The sequence below is a fragment of the Cervus elaphus genome, chromosome 20 (genome assembly GCF_910594005.1).
Source record: "Cervus elaphus chromosome 20, mCerEla1.1, whole genome shotgun sequence".
NCBI classification, from domain to species: Eukaryota; Metazoa; Chordata; class Mammalia; order Artiodactyla; family Cervidae; genus Cervus; species Cervus elaphus.
Genome location: NC_057834.1, coordinates 100,404,155 through 100,427,391, shown reverse-complemented (window position 1 = coordinate 100,427,391; position 23,237 = coordinate 100,404,155). Strand labels below are relative to the sequence as shown.

General features: G+C 41.0%; 1 protein-coding gene and 1 pseudogene across 2 annotated transcripts in view; both read left to right on the top strand.

The window, feature by feature from the left end:
• Positions 1–23,237, top strand: part of PDE4B (phosphodiesterase 4B) — a 649,316-nt gene that overhangs the window by 154,208 nt on the left and 471,871 nt on the right. The gene's annotated exons all lie outside the window — the stretch shown is intronic.
• LOC122676892 lies at positions 5,251–6,171 on the top strand (annotated as a pseudogene).

Sequence of the window (23,237 nt, the reverse complement as noted above, 5' to 3'; positions counted from 1 at the left end):
AAGGAGAGGAAATAAATTCTCCCCTAGAATCTTCACAGAGACCACAGCCTTGCTGACCTATTCTGGATTTCTGAACTTCAAAATTGTTCAGTAACACATTGGTATAATTTTTATAGCAGCATTCTGAAACGAATAGCCCTTCATAACATAACCTTCATAACAAAGAAATTTTAAAGAATGTGTACAAATGCTTTTACAATACTTCACATTAGCAAAATATCAATGGTTATTAAGCCTAATGATTATTTTGCATAGTAAATTATCCAGTGACATTTAAATGAATAATACAACTAATTTTTATTTTTATTCTTATCTATTTTCCTTGCCTTTATTTCCTTGCCTTTATTCCTTGCTTACTTATGAATTACATTATTCAGGTAGTTTGCTTTTAATAGAAAGTATTGCTAAATCAGATAACCTTTTAAAAATTATTGTAGTTATTAGATGATATTTTTGATTATTTACAATATGGAGAAATTTGGCTCTATGAAGGCATCGGCTACTGAATTGTCATTAAAACTCTTAAAGACTAATTAGATTTAGAAATAAACCATTAATTTATATATCATGTTTACACATTTTAAGGGAACTACATATAATGAATTATCATGATCTTGGGAAAAAAACTAAATATTTAACTTAAAATAATTCACTGTCAATTATAACTGTTGTTATTAACATCTATAAAGCAATATCTAGTTGTATAGAACTTTGTCTAAATTCTTTTTTTCTTGTTTTTTTAAGGCTGATGCTTAATTTTTTCAAGCCTCTCACTTCAGTTCAAACAATAGCAAGACTTAAAATGGCTAGAATGAGTCCCAAGTTTATTTTGTATGCAAATCTTATCCTTCATCATCATGCAACTGTTTTCATAGTTTCTTTGTATTTTATTAGAATGTCACTTGTTGCATATTTTGCAGGCAATGTATTTCGATTTAGAAAAATTCTTTTTCAAAAAAGTAGAAAATGCTTTTTATCATTTTTAAAATGAAGTAGCCAGACTCATATCTATTTGTGTTTTTGTTGAAAACACTGCACAAATTTTGAGTACCTCAAGACCGTGAGCAGGGACACAGAAAGATGTAAGACAGTGGATGCTTGGCATTACTGGAAAATGAAATGTTGTAAGAAAATCTATTGCATTCATTTTATAGGAGAGGACATATTTAAGCAATTTGTGTGGTTTTTCCCCTAAATCATTCCCCAGACTCTGAAGCCTTATCTGTCTCAATGTCAGTTATACCACAGAACATAAAATCTTCAGGTTTAAGACACACTGGCCTTTAATTTTGAAGATTCAGAAGAGACATGTAGACAAGTGCATATCCAGGGCGTGGACAGTTTATGAAATTCCCTCAAAAGTCAAGCATGATGTGGGGGGATCATCTACCCTTTTAGGGGATATTCTATTCTCTCTACCCACAGAAATGTGTCTTCCCCCTGTTGCCTGAAAAAAATGATGACAACAACCAAGGCATAATCCATGAGCATAGTATAACAAGTGGCACGTGTGTCCTTGTTAACGCACACACACACACAAAGTGAAGCATTTAAGTAGGTTGCTCAAGCTTGTAATAAAAACAGCAGGACTTTGGATTCAAGCCCAGCTCTGCTTCACAAAAAGCTCATTCTGATACTCTAGCCTGCTTCCGTGAGAGTAGGGATTGCTACTTTTTTCTCTCATTTAATTACCTAATATCTCAACCATAACCTTTGTCTCTCAAATCCAGTTCACATTTTGCTTCTTTGGGGAAGGTCTCCTGATCCCCCTTTCAGCTTTGTAAACATATTTCTGATGTTACAATTAGCAAATCTATTAATCACCTACTGGATTACATGCTAGTCTACTGATTTCTGAGTTCCTTGAGGACAGGAATTGTGTCTTATTCATTTTTGTATTTTGGAGACCTCACAGCATTTCTGGAATATGTTAGGAACTGAACAAAGAAGTTTTGATTAAATTAAATGGAATAATAAGGTTATTATTGATCAAAAAATAGATCATTATTATTGATGATCAAGTTATGGATCTAAAAAAAGAAATCTACCTTTCCTATAAATTCAGCAAATAGAGAAACATAAGTATGAGCATGACATGCAGAAGTCACTGAAATGTCTTTAGGTTCCAGACTGATTAGCTCCAGGGATATTTTAAGAGAGATCCTGAGAAGATTCCCCAGTTTTCTTCAAGGCCCTTCCATGCTGTCAGCAAATTCTTCCTGATATTTAACCTGAAGCAGTATTTTCTAAATGATGTGCTGCAACTCAGAGAGAGCTGCTCTAATTGCCAAAGTTTCAATCTTACCACTGGGGCATATTTAAGGTTTGAGAACATCTTAACTCAGCACATTTTGAAGAGCAGTATTTTTAGTTTCTTGGCTGGATGGTCCTGTTTTAATTCAGGAAGCAAAAGGTGTTGGTTTAAGTAATGGTGATAGCCTCTCACTGTTTTTCTCTCTGAGGTCTTTCCATCAACTGTTTTCCTTTCCAGACCCAACTGTTCACTCTTTCTCCATGTTCTCAAAGCCACTTCATTTAAAACATGCATACGTTCCTGCTGAAACAAACATGCAGAGTATTACATTATGTATATATGCTATTTTACATGTGTTAATAGATATATAAAGCAATAAATAGATTGTGGTTTCTTGATTTTCTTAGAGTTTCTTCCTTGTGCAGTTCTACAGTGAGAGCAGAATTTCGGTAAATGTTTGTGAAATACCAGAATTAATAAGCGAGATAAAATGAAGTAAGGACTGAAGTAATCTTGCTACCTTTGTTTTTGTTGCTGTATTATGTATACATGTCTCCCTGCAAGATTTTGTTGGAGAGATATGTACTGACGACAATGCTGGCATAGAGGGTGTATACCCTGAACTTTACTAGGAAACACAAATTTTTTTCAAAGAGACTGAAAATGTGCTGTCCTACCAGCAGCGTGTAAAAGTTCCTATATATCTATTCACTCTCTGATCCTTGATATTTTCAGACATCTTGGATGTTACCAACCTAGTTGGTTTGTAATATCGCATTATGACTAATTTGTGTTACAAAATTACTAATGAATTTGAGCAAATTTTCAAATGTTTGTGTGCCATTTTTGACTTTATTTTTTAGAACAGTTTTAGCATTACAACAGAATTGAGAGGATAGTATAGATTTCCCATACATCTGCTCCCGTGCTCCTTACATGCATATTCTCCCCCATTACCAATATCACTCTTCTGAATGGTACATTTTTTTTTAAAAATCACGAATGGACCTACATTGACACATCATAATCACCCAATGTCCAAAGTTCCTCTTAGGGTTCACTTTTTGTGTTGTACATTCTATGGATATAAATCCATCACTATAATACACTACAGAGGTTTTGTCCTAAAAATTCTCTGTGTTCTACCTATTCACCCCCCACTTCAAAACCATTGATATTTTTATTGTCTCTGTAGTTCTGCATTTTCTAGAAGTCATATAGCTGGAATCATAAATATGTAGCCTTTAAGACTAGCTTCTTTCACTTAGTTATTGCATTTAAAATTTCTTCATGTCTTTTCATGACTTGAAAGCTTGTTTATTTTTAATGTTGAAAAATATTCCATTGTCTATATGTCCATATTTATTTACTTTCTACTGGTAGAAATCTTGGTTGCCTCCAAGTTTTGGTGATAAACATCTTTGTGCAGGTTTTGAGTCAACATAACTTTGCAAATCTGTTGGGTAGATATCACTTTGCTGACAAAGGTCTGTATTGTTAAAGGTATGGTTTTTCCAGTAGTCATGCATGGATCTGAGAGTTGGACCATAAAGATGGTTGAGTGCTGAAGAATTGGTGCTTTCAAATTGTGGTTCTGGAGAAGACTCTTGAGAGTCCTTGGACAGCAAGATCAAACTAAATTCTAAAGGAAATCAACCTTGAATACTCATTGGAAAGACTGATGCTGAAGCTCCAATACTTTGGCCACCTGATGTGAAGAGCCAATTCTTTGGAAAAGACTGAGGGCCGGAGAAGAAGGGGTAGACAGAGGATGAGATGGGTGGATGGCATCACTGACTCAATGGACATGAATTTGAGCAAACTTTAGGAAACAGTGAAGGACAGGGAAAGCTGGCGTCCTGCAGTCCATGGGGTCACTAAGAGTTGGACACAACTTAGTGATTGAACTACAACAGGGAATATAATTGCTGAATCGTGATAAAAATATGTTTTGTTTTGTAAGAAACTGCCAAACTGTCTTTCAAGGTGGCTGTACCATTTTGCATTCCCACCAGCATGAGAATTACTATTGCTTCATAGCGTCATTAACACTTTATTTTGTAAGTGTTCTGGATTTTCTCCATTTTAATAGATGTGTAATGGTATCTTGGTTTAATTTGCATTTTTTCCTGATGACATGTGATCTTTTAATATGCTTATTTGCCATTTGTATGTCTTCTTTGTTGGGACGGCTGTTAAAATATTTGGTCCATTTTAAAATTAGGTTGTTTATCTTCTCATTGTTGAGTATTAAGAATTCTTTGTATATCTTGGATAACAGTCTTTTAATCAGGTGTCTGATTAAATTGCAAATATTTCCTCCCAGTCTGTGACTTGTCTTCTGATTTTCTTGACATTGTCTTCTGCAGAACAGAAACTTTTAATGATCACGTCATCCATGAATAGAGACAGTTTTCTGTCTTCTTTCCCAATCTGTATACCTTTTGTTTTCTTCATTTGCCTTGTTGAATTAGCAAGGATTTCCAGTTCAGTGTTGAAAAAGAGGGATGAGGCCCGCCCGCCCGCTTGCCCCGAGCGCGGCCCAGGTGGCGGCCCGCAGCTCCAGGTGGCGTCCTGCAGCGGGCTGCGTCGAGAGGGTGCGAGTTCGCGCTTTCTGAAGGAGCTGCGTTCGCCTCGGCCCCTCGAGGTCCCGCCACACCCGAGAGGATGGAGAGCCTCCCCCGAGGCCGCAGCAGGGCCCGCGAGCCCACACCGGTCGGCCCTTGTTAGCTGCTCGAAATTTGTGTTTTATCTGCAGCTTAGGCCTTGTCTCCCGAGCCAGTGGCTTTGTGGTTCCAAAGAAATGGAAGAAAAGGAGCGATGTGACCGATTCCATTCGGTCCTCCTGCCTTGAGGCCTGACTGGCATTTGCAGAGAGAAAATACAGCTAGAAAATCGTTGGGTTTTTTTGGAGGGGGTGGAAGAAGGAAAACAAGGTCTTTGATTTTACATGGTTTTTTTTTAATACTTCTGCACTTTGACAGTGGCGGCGAAATACACTAATCCAAAAGTTATCTTTCTGTTGAGAAGAGGGGGATTATTTTTCCTTTTGAGTCCAACCTTTTCTTCTCCCCGTGACAAAGCATAAATCATGGACACCAGAAAGTAAGGTGGGCCTCAGGAATTCTCAAAAGACTGAGAAGCTTACATTCCTCCTCAGGAGGGAAGGGTGGGGTGTTTTTAGCCCTCTCTGGAACCTAAAAGGAAAAACATGAGTTGCGTGCCATGGAAAGGAGACAAGGTCAAATCTGAATCATTGGAGCTGCCCCAGGCAGCACCCCCACAAATCTACCATGAGAAACAGCGCAGGGAGCTCTGTGCTCTGCACGCCCTCAATAACGTCTTCCAGGACAGCAATGCCTTCACCCGGGAAACACTACAAGAGATTTTCCAGAGGTTATCTCCAAACACCATGGTGACCCCCCACAAGAAGAGCATGCTGGGAAATGGGAACTACGATGTGAACGTCATTATGGCAGCACTTCAGACCAAAGGCTATGAAGCTGTTTGGTGGGACAAGCGCAGGGATGTCGGCGCCATTGCTCTCACAAACGTTATGGGCTTCATCATGAACCTGCCCTCCAGCCTGTGCTGGGGTCCCCTGAAGCTGCCACTCAAAAGGCAGCACTGGATCTGTGTTTGAGAGGTGGGAGGTGCCTACTACAACCTCGACTCCAAACTGAAGATGCCCGAATGGATTGGAGGCGAGAGCGAGCTCAGGAAATTTTTAAAACATCATTTGCGAGGAAAGAACTGTGAACTCCTGCTGGTGGTACCAGAAGAGGTGGAGGCCCATCAGAGTTGGAGGGCTGATGTGTGATGCAGTCCCGCCCAGCCTCCCCTCACCTCAGCCCCCTGAAATCCTCCGTGATGTGCTGTGGCCTCTACCGTGGGTCTGCCCTTGCCACTTCCCCAAACATCTCACCGGGTCTTTTTTTCCCTCCAATTTGACAGTGCAATAGGACAGACATGTGGACTGTTACAAGAACCAACCAGCGTTACTCGCTCCTGGAAAAAGAAAGTAGGAGCTCTGTGTGCTTAGGGCGAGCTGTGGAGACCTTGGTTTTATGTAAAAGAGAAAGAAAGGTGGGTCTTAGCTTCCTTTCCCCATTTCTATGAGGACTTGACAGAGGCTCTGCTGGAGTTCACTGCTGCTCTGTCTGACTCACCTGGAGATGCTGCCTCCCCTTCCCCTTTCCTGGCAACCAGTGAGTCTGAACACGAAGTCCAAAGCCCACGGGACTGGTTGGAAGGCCTCAGAACAGAAAGGCCTCTCAGGAAACCATCTCCTAACTGCAGCAGCTGTACAGCATGCTGCCTCCAACCCTCTATGCCACCCTGACCCCATTTTTAAGAGTGGTTTATGGCCATCCTTGAAGTTTTATAATGAAAAGTTCTCTAATATTCCATGCCGGGTGGTGGAATCCTGCAGTATTCTAACATGACAGGGTGAGCTAGATACCTGAGGATGTGGCCAAACCCAGACTAGGGACAGGCACGGACAGCCTGTCTGCCTCACTCCAGCATTGTCCCTGCCACTTCACTGCACTGGTTTAGGAGGTTTGGGGACACAAGACAGGCCAAAGGGCAGTTTTCCCAGCTGACCCACCCTGGTAAAATCAGAAAAAAATAAGACTGCCTTCACCATCAAATTCTACTAGTTTGAGACAGCGTTGGGCAAGGGAAGTATTGTGAAGCTAAGCCCTCAGAGATTTGGAGCAGCTCGAATTAGAAGCCCTAGGCTTGGAGTCATTCTGGTGACCAGAAGCAGAGCCCTCACGCTGGGTAGATACGTGCATCCTGCTTAGGACCTGGGTTTGTCATCTCTGGAGTTTCTTTTACCGATAACTGAGAACTGACCCACCCCTACCTCTTTAAATAGCTGTAGGCCACTTTTCTCCTGGTAACTTTGGAAAACAAGAGGAGGAGAAATAAGTGTTAGACTACACCGCCTGTCACCAAAGGGGCCATGGTTGTCTCAAGGCAAGGGGGCAGGCAGGGGTGGCCTGTCCAGCCCTTCACAGATCAATGGTCTTGGCAGGTCTGCGAGCTGCCCCACTGGCCAGGCTCCTCTCCAGCAGCAGAGCCAGCCTGGGGCTTGCATGTCCAGCCTGAGCAAGCTTAACGGGATGAAGCTGAGGCTTTCTCCCCACTGTGACTGGAGTGCATGTTTACACCAGCACTTTTTCTGCACATGTATCTTCAATCCCACAAGGCCATTTTTTTAACGCTGAGTAACAGAGGCCACCAAGCAGCTACTGCGTTTCACCCTCTCAGCAAGTGGCCGCAGTCTCTTCTGCACCATTTTCTACACCAGACCTGCTTGGCACCACAGGGAGCTCGTCACCCCTGCACAATGACATTCCAACCACCACCAGCCAGAAGTTACAGCCAACCTTGCTGACTGTCACAAGCAGGACCTTGGGTCCATTGGCACTGTCAATGATGTAAGCCATTTCCTGGGAGGAGGAGAAAACTCCTCGCCACCAGTCTGCTTGGGCCTGTGCAGATGGCACTTCAAAGGAGTCCTCACGCACTTGGAGTCCATAAGCCAATGGGATATGCAAAGACGCTTAACCATTTCAGGGCTGGTTCCTCTGTTCATATCCAATTCTGGTGCTTAGGAACAGGGACCTATGCTGATGCCCGAGGGCAGAAAGCCCCACTTCCTTTAAGGAAGTGGGCCGGCCTGACCCTGACACCCAGTCAGGGGCAACCCTAGGCTTTTTGTTTTTCTCTTGCTTTTCCTTTTTGTTGGCCTTGTGCTGGGTTTGTTTACAAAAGATGTATTTTGTTTAACCAAATATTAAAAATGGAAACTCCGTACATTAAAAAAAAAAAAAAAGAGAGGGATGAAAGGGGGCATCATTACTTTATACCTGATTCTTAGTGGGAAAGTTTCAAGTTTCTTATGATTAAATTAGCTGTAGGTTTTTGTAGATAGTTTATCAAGTTGAGAAAGTCTCCTCTATTCCTAGTTTACTGGGAGTTTTTATTATGAATAGGTGTACTTTTTGGGACTAAATTTGCTAAATTTTTGTTGAGTATTTTTGCATATATGTTTATGAGAGATATAAACTTTGTCTGTAATTTTCTTTTCTTGATAATTATTTGTCTGTTTTTGGTGTGAGGGTAATACCAACCTCATAGAATAAGTTAAGAAGCATTTCCTCTACTTCTATCCTCTGAAAGAAATTGTAGGGAATTGGTATACTTTCTTCCTACATGTTTGGTAGAATTCATCAGGGGACCCTTTTAGGCTGGTGCTTTCTGTTTGAAAGGTTCTTAATTATTGATTTAGTTTGTTTAATAGATATAGGCCTATTCAGGTTATTTCTAGCTTCTATGAATTTTGGTAGATTATGTCTTTGAAGGAATTGATCTATTTTGTATACAACGTCAGCTTTGTGGGCATAGAGTTATTGCCATTTGTTTTTTATATCTGTGACATGCTTGTGTCTTTTGTCCATTTTTCTGTATTTTTTTTCTCTGTTAGTGATTTTATGGCATTCTTTACATATATCTAAATACTTTGGCTTTATCAATAAATGTGCTGCAAATGTCTTTAATATAATTTTATGTACTCCTGATGTAATAAATTTTCTTTAGTGCTAATAATGATAGTCTTTAACTCTTTTTGTTTGGTATTTTGTTTTGGTTTTTTGTCCATCATCTATTTGTCTATGGTGCCTTTTTTTCTATGTATTTTTGTTCAAAATTTGCATGTCTTTATGAGTTAGGGATATGTCTCATAGTGTATAACTGGAATGGTTTTGTTTTTGTTTTTCATTGTGGTCCCATAATCTTTGTTTTTTTCCCCCATAATCTTTGTTTTTAAAGGGCAAATTTAAGCCCTTTATAGTCATTATGATTATTGGTATCATTGGACTTGTTTCTTTTGTATTGTTTTTGTTCTCTGTCCTTTTATCTATGCATTCTTCTTCTTTTGATTGATTGAGGCAATTTTCCCTCAATTTTATTCTTTATTTTATACTATTCTTAGTGGTTACTCTTAGGCCACAGCCCTCCAAAAAGCCTCAAAGCCTTTAAACACTTTCCTTACTTATCATGCTATTTTAGTTCTGCCCTATTTTTTTTTTTAAACTTCCCTGGTAGCTCAGACGGTAAAGAATCCACCTGCAATGCAGGAGATTGGATTCGATCCCTGGTTTGAGAAGATCCCCTGGAGAAGGGAATGGCTACCCACTCCAGTATTCTTGCCTGGAGAATCTCATGGACAGAGGAGCTTGGTGGGTTACTGTCCATAAGATCACAAAGAGTTGGACATGACTGAGTGATCCAAAACTTATTTTTTTAGCATCTGCCACATATCGAATATTCTTCTTATTTTGTTCATTTTTTTGATTAAGCAACACATTTTCCATTTTGTCTGCTCACCATTTCCTCTTCTTGGATATGTTGCCCTGGGATCTTTACTTCTTGAAGTACATCCTTCAGAAGTTCCTTTAGTGAAGGTTTGGTAATGGTCTTCATTTGCCTTTACTTTCTCTCTTTCTTAAAATATTATTTTAATTGATTTAAAATACCACTCTGACAGTCATTTTCTTTCAACGGTTCCACCTACTCATTTCTTTTTCCATGTTGTTCAAAAGACTGCTCCCCTGCCTGGCCAGCTGTCCTTTGTAGATGTTCTGTCTTTTTGCTGTAACTGCTTTCTTTTCTAATTAATCTTTTTATTTTGAGATAATTGTAGATTCACTTATAGTTGAGTACCCTTTACCTAGTACATTATTTACCTAGTTTCTCTTAACTTCTTACAAAATTGCAGTGTAATATCACTCTTCTTTGTAATTTTATTCTGCACTTATTTAAACATTTTAAACCTAGTAATTCTACATTCTGTGCAGGACAATTCCAACATCTATAGACTCTGGAGATCTCTGACTCTCACTTATTGCAGCTGACCCTAACGTGCTTTATGACCCTTTCATGCGTGCTCAATACTTAATCATGGTATGTGAGAATCTTGCCAGCCTAAGCTGGGGCGGCTTCCTTCCAGCGATGGTTTGTGTCATGTTTTGCTTGGATTGAGGGATGCCGCAGACTCAGGACCATTTTGAGACCTTAGAAGCCTGTCTTGGTGAAGGACTCACAGGCTTATTTCCTCTCATTCTGCATCCTTCAGCAGTCTTGTTGTGGTCCTTTGCCCTCAAGGCTCCTCTGCCTTTCTCAGTTCTCACTGCTGACTGCTTTCAGTGGCTGCCCTGCTTAAGGCTTATTTGTTTTTAGTGGGGTTTGTGAGCACAGCAATGTATCACAAATTGGGTCCTATTGAAAATTCAGCTGCTTTGTAGCAGAAGGTCAGTAAAGCTCTTAGCCCACCATATTGCTGGAAGCAGAAGTACTGGGAAAAAGGTGATGGTAGTTATTGATCTTTGGAATGAGTATTGTCTTTGTATTGTTTGAGTTGTACTGTTACCACAATACAAGACAAACCCTTTTGACCCCCTTCCAGGCCTGAAGCACTCATTTCTTCAGCTGCTGGATACCACGCCCCTCTCTGACTTGCCCTTGGCTGAAGAGGACTGTCATACCCAAGGGTCAGTCTGTATCCAATGACTATTGATGTATCTATGTGTGTGTAATTCAGGACACCTCTCAAGGGCCATCCTAGCTCAAGAGTCCCCTGTGAAGTTCCTGGAGAACTTTATTGTGATTCTATGTTCTCTGCAAATCCTGCTTTTGTCACTTCCCCACAGGTATTGATCTTAAGGGCAGTCACTCCCAGTAAAATCCCTACATGCAAATCTGTCTCAGAATCTACTTTCCTAGAGGAAATTGAACTAAAACAGTCTTGTTTTCAAAATTTTTGGAACTTTCATGGCCCCATAGAATACATAATTAAAATATCTTTATGATGTCATGAATTTTAGTCTTGGGAGCCATTTAGAAATAATCTAGTTTTATATCATTCTTAAAAAATAAAAAAAATTGAGACCCAGAGTTGAACTATTTCATAAAAGATCATCAGCTCACTTTGTGGTCTCTGTTGTCTCCAAAAGAAGGGGACTGACCTCTGACCTCTATTCTTTAAATTCTATTATTCAATTGATCTGTGGTTCTGCGCTTTGAGACCAAGGCACTTGCCAGTCTCTGGTGCTGTTTTCCTTCTTTGCCTCTTTGTATAATTTTTTGTTCTTCCATGCTCCTAGCAAGTTTGTTCAAATAATTTTGAGTGTGACCATAAAATAGAGTATAGAAAAGGTAGCCGAAGATATTATAACAAAGAAATTTGATGTATTTTGCTTGCTTGTTTCCTGTAGCATCTTCATTACATTGGGCATGGATGTAGGTGCAGGGCCAGCTTTGTGGGCCTGTGACTGGTCCCAGATTCAGAGGATTCTAGCTGTTGATTTCATGCTCACTATCAGATGCTTTGAAATTCATAATCATTTTTTAACCAGGGGGCCCACATTTTAATTTTTCAATAGGTCTCACAAATAATAACTGGCTCTAGGTAGACAGTTTGGTATGGAAGATGTCAGAAAGATGTGTGGGGTCGAATCATGCCTTTGTCTCTTACATTTTATGATCTTGGCCAAAATTCTTAAACCCTCTGGATCTCTTTCCTCATTGAGAAAATATTGCTGGCAGGGCCTACAAATATTTGAAATTTGCTATTGAAAAGACTAATTAACAAGTACTATTACAGTAGCTATCATTTTGGGCTTCCCTCATAGCTCATTTGGTAAAGAATTTGCCTGCAATGCAGGAGACTCCGGTTCCAAGATTCCCTGGAGAAGGGATATGCTACCCACTCCAGTATTCTTGGACTTCCTTTGTGGCTCAGCTGGTAACGAATCCACCTGCAGTGCAGGAGACCTGGTTCGATTCCTGGGTCGGGAAGATCCGCTGGAGAAGGGATAGGCTACCCACTCCAGTATTCTTGGGCTTCCCTTGTGGCTCAGCTAGTAAAGAATCCACCTGCAATGTGGGAGACCTGGGCTCCATCCCTGGGTTGGGAAGGTCTTCTGGAAAAGGGAAAGGCTACCCACTCCATTATTCTGGCCTGGAGAATTCCATGGACTGTATAGTCCATGGGGAACTATAATATGAAAAAATTAGAATTAGTGAAGTTAAGCCAGTGGGTTCTGGGGTCAGATTTCCTGGGTTCATGTCTGAGCTTTGTGATTTACCAATGGTGATACCTTGAGTAAGTTCCCTAAACGTTCTTTGTGTCTCATCATAGGATGTATGTGAATGTTAAATGAGTTAATTGTAACTTCTTGGCATGGTACCTGGTTTTAGGTATGATACTGGTTTTAGGAAAGATAACCAAACTCTTCTAAAACATGCATGCTATGAGAGAAAATAATCAAAAGGGTCCTTGGTAGAGAAAGAGAAAAGTTTGGGAACACATGTGAACAATACTGTGGAGAAGGACGTGACAACTACAAACCACAGAATTAACTGTGTTGGTCTTTGCAGCACCTCTACTTAGCATTCGCCTATGGATGGGTCTGTGTGTCCTTGAAGGAAAGAGTAACAATTTTACACAGTTTTACCTAACAGGAAACCTGGAGGCATAGATTCCCTGTGGGGGTTGTATACTCATTGTTCTCAATTTTATACTTGGCACCTGGTTGGGGTACAGACTCCTTCTATCATCATTAACCTCATTAGTCACCCCAAAATGAGGAAAGCCCAGGATGAGCTCTGAGAGGGAAGTCCAAATTCTTGGAAGATATCTCAGGATGTTCCCAAGGTATAGTGTAGTGAGCAACTAAACTGAAACAAATAAGCCTCTCCCACCAAAAAAAGTCTTCCCTGATGGCTCAGTGGGAAAAGAATCCACCTGCAGCGGAAGACCCTGGAGACGTGGGTTCAGTCCCTGGGTCAGGAAGATCCCCTGGAGAAGGAAATGGCACCCCACTCCAGTATTCTTGGCTGAAAAATTCTATGGATAGAGGAACCTGGCAGGCTATCGTCCAAAGGATGGCAAGGAGTTGAACAGGACTAAGGACTAAGCAAGCAGACCCCCCAGGAAAGCAAGCATGTCTTTTCTCTGAATTACTCTTTTCCTACTGTGCACTGAATTGTGTATTCCCCAAAATTCCTATGTTGAATCTCCTAACACCTCCTGTGGTGGCATTTGGAAAAAGCCTTTGGGAGGTAATTAGAGTTAGACTCAGTCATGAAGGTAGAGTCTTCATGTGGGACTAGTGGCTTTCTAGAATGAGGAAGAGAGATATTTCTCTCCACAGGCCCACACCAAGGACAGGCCATGTGAGGACACGCAAAGGTAGCTTTCTGCAAACCAGAAAGAGAGTGCTCCCCAGAACATGACCATGATCTCTGATCTCAAACTTCCAGCCTCCAGAACTATGAGAAAATAAATTTGTATCGTTAAACCCGCACAGCCTATGACATTTAGTTACGACAGCCTGAGCTAAGATGATCCCTTTCGACAACTGTCTTCTGTCGTGTGTTTTTCCTCCTGTCTTCCTTTGGATTGATGCTCTATGATCACTAATTGAATAATTACCAGAAATATTTATAATTATATTCCATCATGTGATCAGTCATGTCTGACTCTTTGTGACCCCATGGACTGTAGCTCACTAGGCTCCTCTGTCCATGAGATTTTCCATGCAAGAATACTGGAGTAGATTGTCATTTACTTTCCCAGGGAATCTTCCCAACCCAGGGATTGAACCCGCATCTCCTATATCTCCTGCATTGCAAGCAGATTCCTTATCCAGAAATGCTTAGCTAAAAATTAATAAATCCTTCCCTGTAAGAGTATCAAGAGAGTATTTAGCCTGCTGTTGTGGGTTGAATTGTGTCCCGCAGAGATATGTTGAATCCCCAGTATCCACAGATGTGATTTTATTTGAAAATAAGGTCTTCGCAGATGTGATCAAGGTGAGGTCCTACTGAAGTACCGTGAGACCCCTAGTCTAATGTAACTGGGTTCTTCATAAGAAGAGGAAAAAATGCCATGTGAAGACACACACATAGGAAGAAGGCCTGCAGGTGATAGAGGCAGATATTGGAGTGATGCAGCTAAAAGCTAAGGAATGCCAAGGATCTATGGCTACCATCAGAAGTCAAGAAGAGGCAAGGAAGTACTCTGCCCAAGATTTCAGAGCCTGGCTGTGCTAACATCTTGACTTCAGATTTCTACCCTCCATAACTGCTGGAGAATGTATTTATCTATTAAGTCACCCAAGTCTGTGATACTTTGTTAAGGCTGCCCTAAGAAACAAATTCACGTGCCTCCCTTCATGTAAGCAGTATTTTATTCTTGCTTCGAATCTGATTTCCTAGTGATTGTCATCAGTAGAATTGCCTTCAAAGCAGAGGAACAAGATACAAAGGCATGGATACCTTTTAAATTATAGTCATTTTGTGGAATAAAAGATAATGTGAAAAAGAATAGATACATGTATACGTATAACACAACATTCAGAAAACTAAGATCATGGCATCTGGTCCCATTACTTCATGGCAAATAGATGGGGAAACAATGGAAACAGTGACAGACTTTATTTCTGGGGACTCCAAAATCACTGCAGATGGTGACTGCAACCATGAAATTAAAAGATGCTTGCTCCTTGGAAGAAAAGTTATGACCAACCTAGACAGCATATTAAAAAGCAGAAACATTACTTTGCCAACAAAGGTCTGTCTAGTCAAGGCTATAGTTTTTCCAGTAGTCATGTGTGGATGTTGAGAGTTGGACTCTAAAGAAAGCTGAGCCCCGAAGAATTGATGCTTTTGAGGTGTGGTATTGGAGAAGACTCTTGAGAGTCCCTTGGACAGCAAGGAGATCCAACTAGTCCATCCTAAAGGAAATCAGCCCTGAATATTCATTGGAAGGACTGATGCTGGAACTGAAGCTCGAATATTTTGGCCACCTGATATGAAGGGTGCAAGACCCTGATGCTGGGAAAGATTGAAGGCGGGAGGAGAAGGGGGCAACAGGGGATGAGATGGTTGGATGGCATCACCAACTCAATGGACATGAGCTTGAGTAAACTCCGGGAGTTGGTGACGGACAGGGAAGCCTGGTGTGCTGCAATCCATGGGGTTGCAATGAGTCGGACATGATTGAGTGACTGAACTGAACTGAATTGATTTGTTATAACTGAATATAACTGAATCTCTTTGCTGTACATCTGAAACTAACACAGCATTCTTAATAACTATACTCCAGTATGAAATAAAAATTTAAAAAATTTTTACTTAAAAAGAAAAGTTGCTGTGGGTATGGAATCCATCCCACAATACCACCCAATCTTCCAGGGCCCACGCACTCTTTAATCTGTTAAGTAAACCCAGCCAACCACTAATGAACAAAGTGGTGGTGCTGGTTTAGTCACTAAGTCGTGTTCGACTCTTTGAGACCCAGTAGACAGTAGCCCGCTAGCCTCCTCTGTTCACGGGCTTTCCCGGGCAAGAATACTGGAGTGGTTTGCCATTTCCTCCTCCGAGAGATGAATCTTCGTGACGCAGGGATCAAACCCAGGTCTCCTGCATTGCAAGCAGATTCTTTACCTCTGAGCCACCAGGGAAGTCCTAATGAACAAAGTGTACATGCGTATTTGATGGTGAATGGGTGGTGATTTCAGTCTAATTCTTGCCTGATTCGTGATGGATGAAAGACCACAGTATGTCTCAGATGTAGAGGGAGCTGTGAAAACTAGGAAGGACAGTAAAGACACGTGGTGATTTTACTACAGGTGCCTTTTGTTTGTGGAATCTCACTTCCAATTATGGACATATTCTTTTAGAAATTCTTCTCGGAATGTTTGCCTTTATAACTATGTGTCATTCAGTCTGTCCCAGAAAAGCAGAAATAGCATATTTTCATTTGTTTTATTTTCCAACACAAGAGGGCAGCATTGCAGCGTTGTTCATTTCCTGTAGGCCTCACACTTCTGTACTTCGTGTTTAAATACGCAGTGTACCTTTTTCAAATGGATAATCAGTTGAAAATTGCACAAAGGAGGACCCAGGCTATTTATCCATCACATGACATTTATTTTAATGTTAGTTTTGGAAACAGTACCATCTGATGAGCATTCATACATTTTGTATTTGCTTCATTGTTTCAGATTCTATACTAATCACCCAGCTTCAAGAAGATGAGGTACTTTTGTGATTTGTAGTGTCTGTGTAATTGTGTAAAAATCTGAATTCATGTAAATGGCATTTTCAGTCACATTACTCGGAAGTCCATAGGGTACCAGGACATAGGCATTTTGACACAAAGGATGAGTAACCCACTGGGGAGGGGGTTTCCTGTTTGCTTGAAACAAGTCTGTGAGAGAGTAAACCTGGTGTCACGGATTTCAGCAGGTCTGTACAGATAAATGGGCTGGGAGATAGGGGTGGCGAGAGTGCAAGAAAAACAGTAATAATGATGATACGAAGAAGTACCATTTTTGACTGTTTACTTTATCTTTGTTGTTGTTGTTTAGTCACTAAGTTGTGTCCGACTCTGCAACCCCATCAATTGTAGCATGCCCGGCTTCCCTGTCCTACACTATCTCCTGGAATTTGCTAAAGCTCATGTCCATTGAGTTGGTGATGCTATCAATTTTATCTTAAATCCATTATTTGCTTAACTATATTGTTCTTAATACTCCTGCATAGTTCCTCTCATTTTTATAGGTGAGAAGGTAGAAGCTTAGTTTAGGTAAGTGATTCACCCCTGAATTCATGAAGCTCATGGGTGGCAGCACTGACTGCCAAACTCAGGTTTCTCCCACTGCTTCATGTTGGCAGTAAAAGAGATTGAATTCAGTGATTCACTGTCAAAACTTATTGATTTGATATTCAAATTTGATATTCTTCATCCATACCCTATCCACTTCATAGATTTGATTTAGTCTAGACTACTGTGATGGTTAATTTTATGTGTCAGCTTTACTGGTCTCAGGGATGCCCAGATAGCTGGTAAAACATTATTTCTGGATGTGCCTGTGAGATCGTTTCTGGAAGAGGTTAACATTTGAATCAGGAAAGAAGATAACCCTCACCAATGTAGATGGGTATCATCCAATCCCCTGAGGGTCTGAATAGAACAAAAATGGCAGAAGAAGGACGAATTTCTTTATTTAAGCTGAAACATAAGCACTCCTGGCTCTTGGGCTTATGGACTAAGACCAGGACTTGGCTGGATTACCCTACTGGTGTTACTGCTTCTCCAACTTGCAGATGGTAGGTATAACATTTTCTAACCCTCATAATGGTGTGAGCCAATTTTTATAATAAATGTTCACATTTTGTATGTGTATAAGATATACACATCTATAATATATCCATATATGTATGTCTACGTATGTTCTGTTTCTCTAAAAATTTTGACTATACAGCTACCTTAAGTAAAATACAAAACGCTATATGAGGTCTAAATTTTATTGCTGCATTTATTATTTTTTGCTCTTTGCATCTGAGCAATAACTTAATGCCTTATGTCTGAGAATCTTCATCTCAACAGAATGTGGAGTAGATCCCAGAAGATTCGAGTCCCTTTTAGAATTGTCTTTGACTGTAGGAGTGAATGAGTGACTGAGGAGGGAGCATTTGCTTTAGTGTGGTAGCACAGTGGATTCTCATCACACATTTTCCTCTGAGGAGCTTAAGGCAAAGACGGTGGGCTACTATCTTCATTACCTGCCAGTGGCAGATATGAAAGACAGCATCTTAACCTTTGAAGAAGAGAAAACATGTTCACAAGCATCTTTTTTGATGCAAGGACAAGTTGCTGAAGTAGATTGTCCGTGATTGTTAATGGTTGAACTCTTTGAACCAGCATTGTTTGTTCCTGAACCTGGACTGGATCTTTTGAGGTTAACATCACTTTAGGAGTCAGGCTTGAATTTTTGTCCCGGGTGTGGCATGGGACAGTTTTTGTCCCAGGCTCTTGGCTTTGGGCAAACTCCCTAAGCCTCAGATACTTCATCTGTGAAAGAAAAATAAGAATAATACAAACTTCTTGGAATTATTAAATAGATAAAGTAATGTGTGTATATGTACATGTGTATGTAGGCATGTGTATACTTTTTTTTTTTTGGTACGTGTACCCATTCAGTGTACTCTGCTCTGTGACAGGGCGCCAGTCTGTAACTAAGCTGCTGCTGCTGCTGCTAAGTCACCTCAGTCGTGTCCGACTCTGTGCAACCCCATGGTCGGCAGCCCGCCAGGCTCCCCCGTCCCTGGGACTCTCCAGGCAGGAGCACTGGAGTGGGTTGCCATTTCCTTCTCCAATGCATGAAAGTGAAAAGGGAAAGTGAAGTCGCTCAGTCGTGTCCGACTCTTCCCGACCCCATGGACTGCAGCCCATCAGGCTCCTCTGTCCATGGGATTTTCCAGGCAAGAGTACTGGAGTGGGGTGCCACTGCCTTCTCCGTCTGTAACTGAGCCATCTGTAATTCAGAGCAGTGCCCATTGAGACCACTGGATGTCTCTAGAGAGCTTGAATTTTACGAGTAAGAGAAAAGATGCTTGTGAACATGTTTTATAAACTGTAAAGCTTTGTAAAAAATAAGATTATAATGGTTCCTTCACTGAACTCAACTTCTATTAATACTTGATATATACCTATGCTTTTGCATTTATCTAGTTAGTTCAAATCTAAACATTGACAGAGCACCTAATATATACTAGGGAAATGTTCATTCACTTTACAATGTGCACTGCTCTAGGGACTGTATATTCAGCTGTGAACAAAGTGGACTAATCTTTTGCCTCTGGAGCTTATATTTGTAAGGGTGACAGTAAGCAGGCACATACACATATATAGAATGGTAGAATGTTTGGAAATAATATGAAGAAAAAAATGAAGCTTGGTAAAATAGAGAATCATAGTGGATGCCATTTTAGGTAATAGATCTTAAAAGTCATCTTTGAGAGGATTAAAACTGAGCGAAAAAGCTGAATTAAATAAAGGAATGAGCCACATATATATCCAGAAAAAGTGAGCTCTCATCAGAGAGAACAAAAAGTAAAAGGTCTTAAAAGCAAGATGTGTAGTTATTATGTTTGAGAAACAGCAAAGAATCGTGGGCAAACCATGCACATTGATAGGGTTTTCTATATAATTCATTGTCTTTTGGGGAGACAATATCTATTTAATATTATACCTTTATAGCTCCTTTCTGTAAGTGTATTCACCTAAATATTGTATTACAATAATTAGTACTTATTGAGTACTCATAGTATTCTGAGTTAGTCCTTAGAACCCTACCATATAAATATAATTACCCCCTATTATCCAGAGACTCTAAAGAGCTTCTTAAGGTAACATATCCAGGAAGTTGGTAAGGCAACACTTTGCCTTGTTTGAAAGTGCAGTAACTCAGTGGGAAGATAGATGAGTAAAAGCTAATGAAGTGATAGGAGTAATGGAAAGTTACCAAGAGCAGCTGACATGTGACTTGTGGCATGTGACTTGGAGGATAAGGTTGGATTCTTAAAGAAGGAGAAGATGGGGATGAGAGTGGAGAGAGAATCTCCTGGTAGAAAACAAAGCAATGGGGGCTTCAAAAGAGCATGGTTTATGGAGGAAATATCACATAGTTGAGTGTAGCTAAAGAATCTGCAGCACTAAGTGTAATAGATACGTTGTGGTGCCTGCAAGTGCCAGGAGGAAGGTCTCCTACTGCGGTTAGGAGGAGATGGAACCCTGACCCACATGCAACAGAGTCTCTGTAGTACCAGGGACATAAACCCGTGTGACTTGGCTTGAACATGTGAGATGGCTGACTCTCAAAATTTTGAAACAAAGATACCAAGACTACTGCTAGTCTATGGAGGACCCTAGGATAGGGAGAATTTGGGGGCTCAGGAAGTTATCTGAGGTCATGTGAAACTGTTCCAAATTGGGAAAGGAGTACGTCAAAGCTGTATGCTGTCACCCTGCTTATTTAACTTATATGCAGAGTACAACATGTGAAATGCCAGGCTGGATGAATTGCAAGCTGGAATCAAGATTGCTGGGAGAAATATCAATAATCTCAGATATGCAGATTTCACCACCTTTATGGCAGAAAGCAAAGAGGAACTAAAGAGCCTCTTGATGAAGGTGGAAGAGAAGAGTGAAAAAGCTGGCTTAAACCTCAACATTCAAAAAACTAAGATCATGGCATCTGGTTCCATCACTTCATGGCAAATAGATGGGGGAAAAGTGGAAACAGTGACAGACATTATTTTCTTGGACTCCCAAATCACTGCAGATTGTGACTGTAGCCATGAAATTAAAAGATGCTTGCTCCTTGTCTAAGACCAACTTAGACAACTTATTAAAAAGCAGAGACATTACTTTGCCGACAAAGGCCCATCTAGTTAAAGCTATGGTTTTTCCAGTAGTCATGTATGGATGTGAGTGTTGGATGATAAAGAAAGCTGAGCACTGAAAAATTGATGCCTTTGAACTGTGGTGTTGGAGAAGACTCTTGAGAGTCCCTTGGATAGCAAGGAGATCTAACCAGTCAATCCTAAAGGAAATCAGTCCTGAATATTCATTGGAAGAACTGATGCTGAAGCTCCAATACTTTGGCCACCTGATGTAAAGAACTGACTCATTTGAAAAGACCCTGATGCTGGGAAGGATTGAAGGCAGGGGGAGAAGGGGATGACAGAGGATGAAATGGTTGAATGGCATCACCGACTCGATGAACATGAGTTTGGGCAAGCTCTGGGAGCTGGTGAAGGACAGGGAAGCCTGGTGTGCTGCAGTCTATGGGGTCACAAAGAATCAGATACGACTGAGCAACTGAACTGGACTGAAACCTGATAAGGTAGCTGGCTGTAGAAAAAGTGCCACAAGTGCAGAGATTAGCAAAGATGGAATACCATGAGGTCTCTGAGGAAAAGAATTGGGGACATCAGCTCTCTAGTTTCTGCTGCATTTACAGTTCTTAACTCTTTAGGGCTCATGAGGCAGTCTAGTTTCTGTCTTGATCCCAGAGATCTCTGTATCCTAAAATTAAGGGGATCACATGATCCCCTATTCAAACTGGCATATTTTTGAAAGTGAAAGTGGGTACTATTAATAATTACAGGCATTATCTGGACGATGACAGATATGAACTGGGATGTAGGCAATGGTGGGTGGAAGAACCATTTCTCTCCAGAAAATGACAGTGATGATGATGGGAGCAGCAGAACAAAATTTAATTTGTAGTGTTTGCCGATTTCCATGGTATAAATACTACCACCACGGTTGATTCTAAACTCCCAAGGCAAAAACAGCTGGTTGCAAATTCCTGAAGATTTAATAATCAGCTTCCTCAAGCTGTGACAAGTCAGCTCCAGCAGCCTGCTGGATGCACACTGCCCCACCTACAGTACTCTCTCCACCAGGTCCACTCTCCTTCATTTTCACTTAGGTTTTGTTGAGAGCATGTGAGTCTCGCAACTCCAAAAGTACTGATTAGAACAGTGGTGCATTTGGGTGTGAAACTAGCGGGAAGTCTGCTTCCTAGCCTCCCTTCTACCTCCTCGAAGGGACAGACTGCCTGCAGGTGCCTAGCACTGTGAGGAATATGCAGAAGCTGTCAGTAAATACTGCTGATTAATGCTTCCGGGGTCACGCCTTGGCTACCCTAGAGAAGGTTGGTGGTGTTAGGTGGTATTAGTCTTTCTGTCATATCCAATTATTTGTGACCCCATGGACAGAGCCTACCAGGCCCCTCTGTCCTTGGAATTCTCCAGGCCCGAATACTGGAGTGGGTAGCCATTCCCTTCTCCAGGGTATCTTCCCAACCCAGGGATCAAACCTGGGCCTCCTGAATTGCAGGCAGATTCTTTACCATCTCAGCCACCAGAGAAAGGTTACCCAGATGTGGTTTGCAATTTGCCTGTCAGCAGTGGGACAGCAGCTTTGTGACAGGTTAGCCAACAGCAGCTTCTCAGAGGATTCTGAGACCTGGGCTCTGACATTCTCCCCCAGGGCTGATGGGGGAGATTGCTGTTAGCTCAACATCCCCTGTCAAACTGTAGCCTTCCATAACTAAATATAGATGAAGTTTATTCATTCAGTGGGGTGGGGGGTGGTTATGGTTATAAGTTGCTCAGTTGTGTCCAACTCTTTGTGACCCCATGACCTATAGCCTGCCAGGCACCTCTGTCCATGGGAGTTTTCAGGCAAGAATACTGGAGTGGGTTCTCATTTTCTTCTCCAGGGGATCTTCCCAACCAGGGATCGAATCCAGGTCTCCCACATTACAGGCAGACTCTACCATGAGCCACCAGGGGATCCTTATAGCCACGTGGGTACTGAGTGTCTGATCAAGGTTCCTCTTTAACTTTCTCATATTGGCCTGAGGCAATGGCTGTCACACTTATTCCTCAGTCTTCATTCTTCAAATAACACAATCCTTGCCTTCCAAAAAGCAGTCTCCAAGATGCTCTGGAAATAAACTGGTTACACAAGCTTATTAGATAAGCCTTGCTTGTGTAGACACATTCTTACTTGGACTCCATATTTTTCTTTCTTTCCTCTCTTTTTTATTCTTATTTCTGCTTGTGTGTAAAGGTCTTTATACCTTTTTGAAGAATAGTGAAATATCAGAAGAATTCAGTTTCTAACAGACTTCCTACAAGCAATTTTCCTTGTTTCTGAGAAGTGATAAGGCTGGGAGACACTCCCTCTGGAAATCCTAAATGTACTAATTAGTTCAGTGGTTGATGTTGCTGGGGCAGAATTTATTCCAGGTCAGACACACGTGTGCTCGTATATACACATGCTAATACACAGACACACAATTTGTGTTCCAGCTGTTCTCAGCTGAAATGAAATCAAGTGAAATGACAGTTCTGCACTTGTCCTGCCACCATCCTTTTTAAGTGAATTGATTAAATAGTTGTTTATTTAAGAAAGTCTTCCCAGTTTATGTGCCATCCAATAAAATAATTGATTTCCAAGGTGAATTATATATATATAAATTAAGGTACAAAATCATACCTGTGTCCAGAGACTCCTAAGTATCAGCTTTCCGTACACATGCAT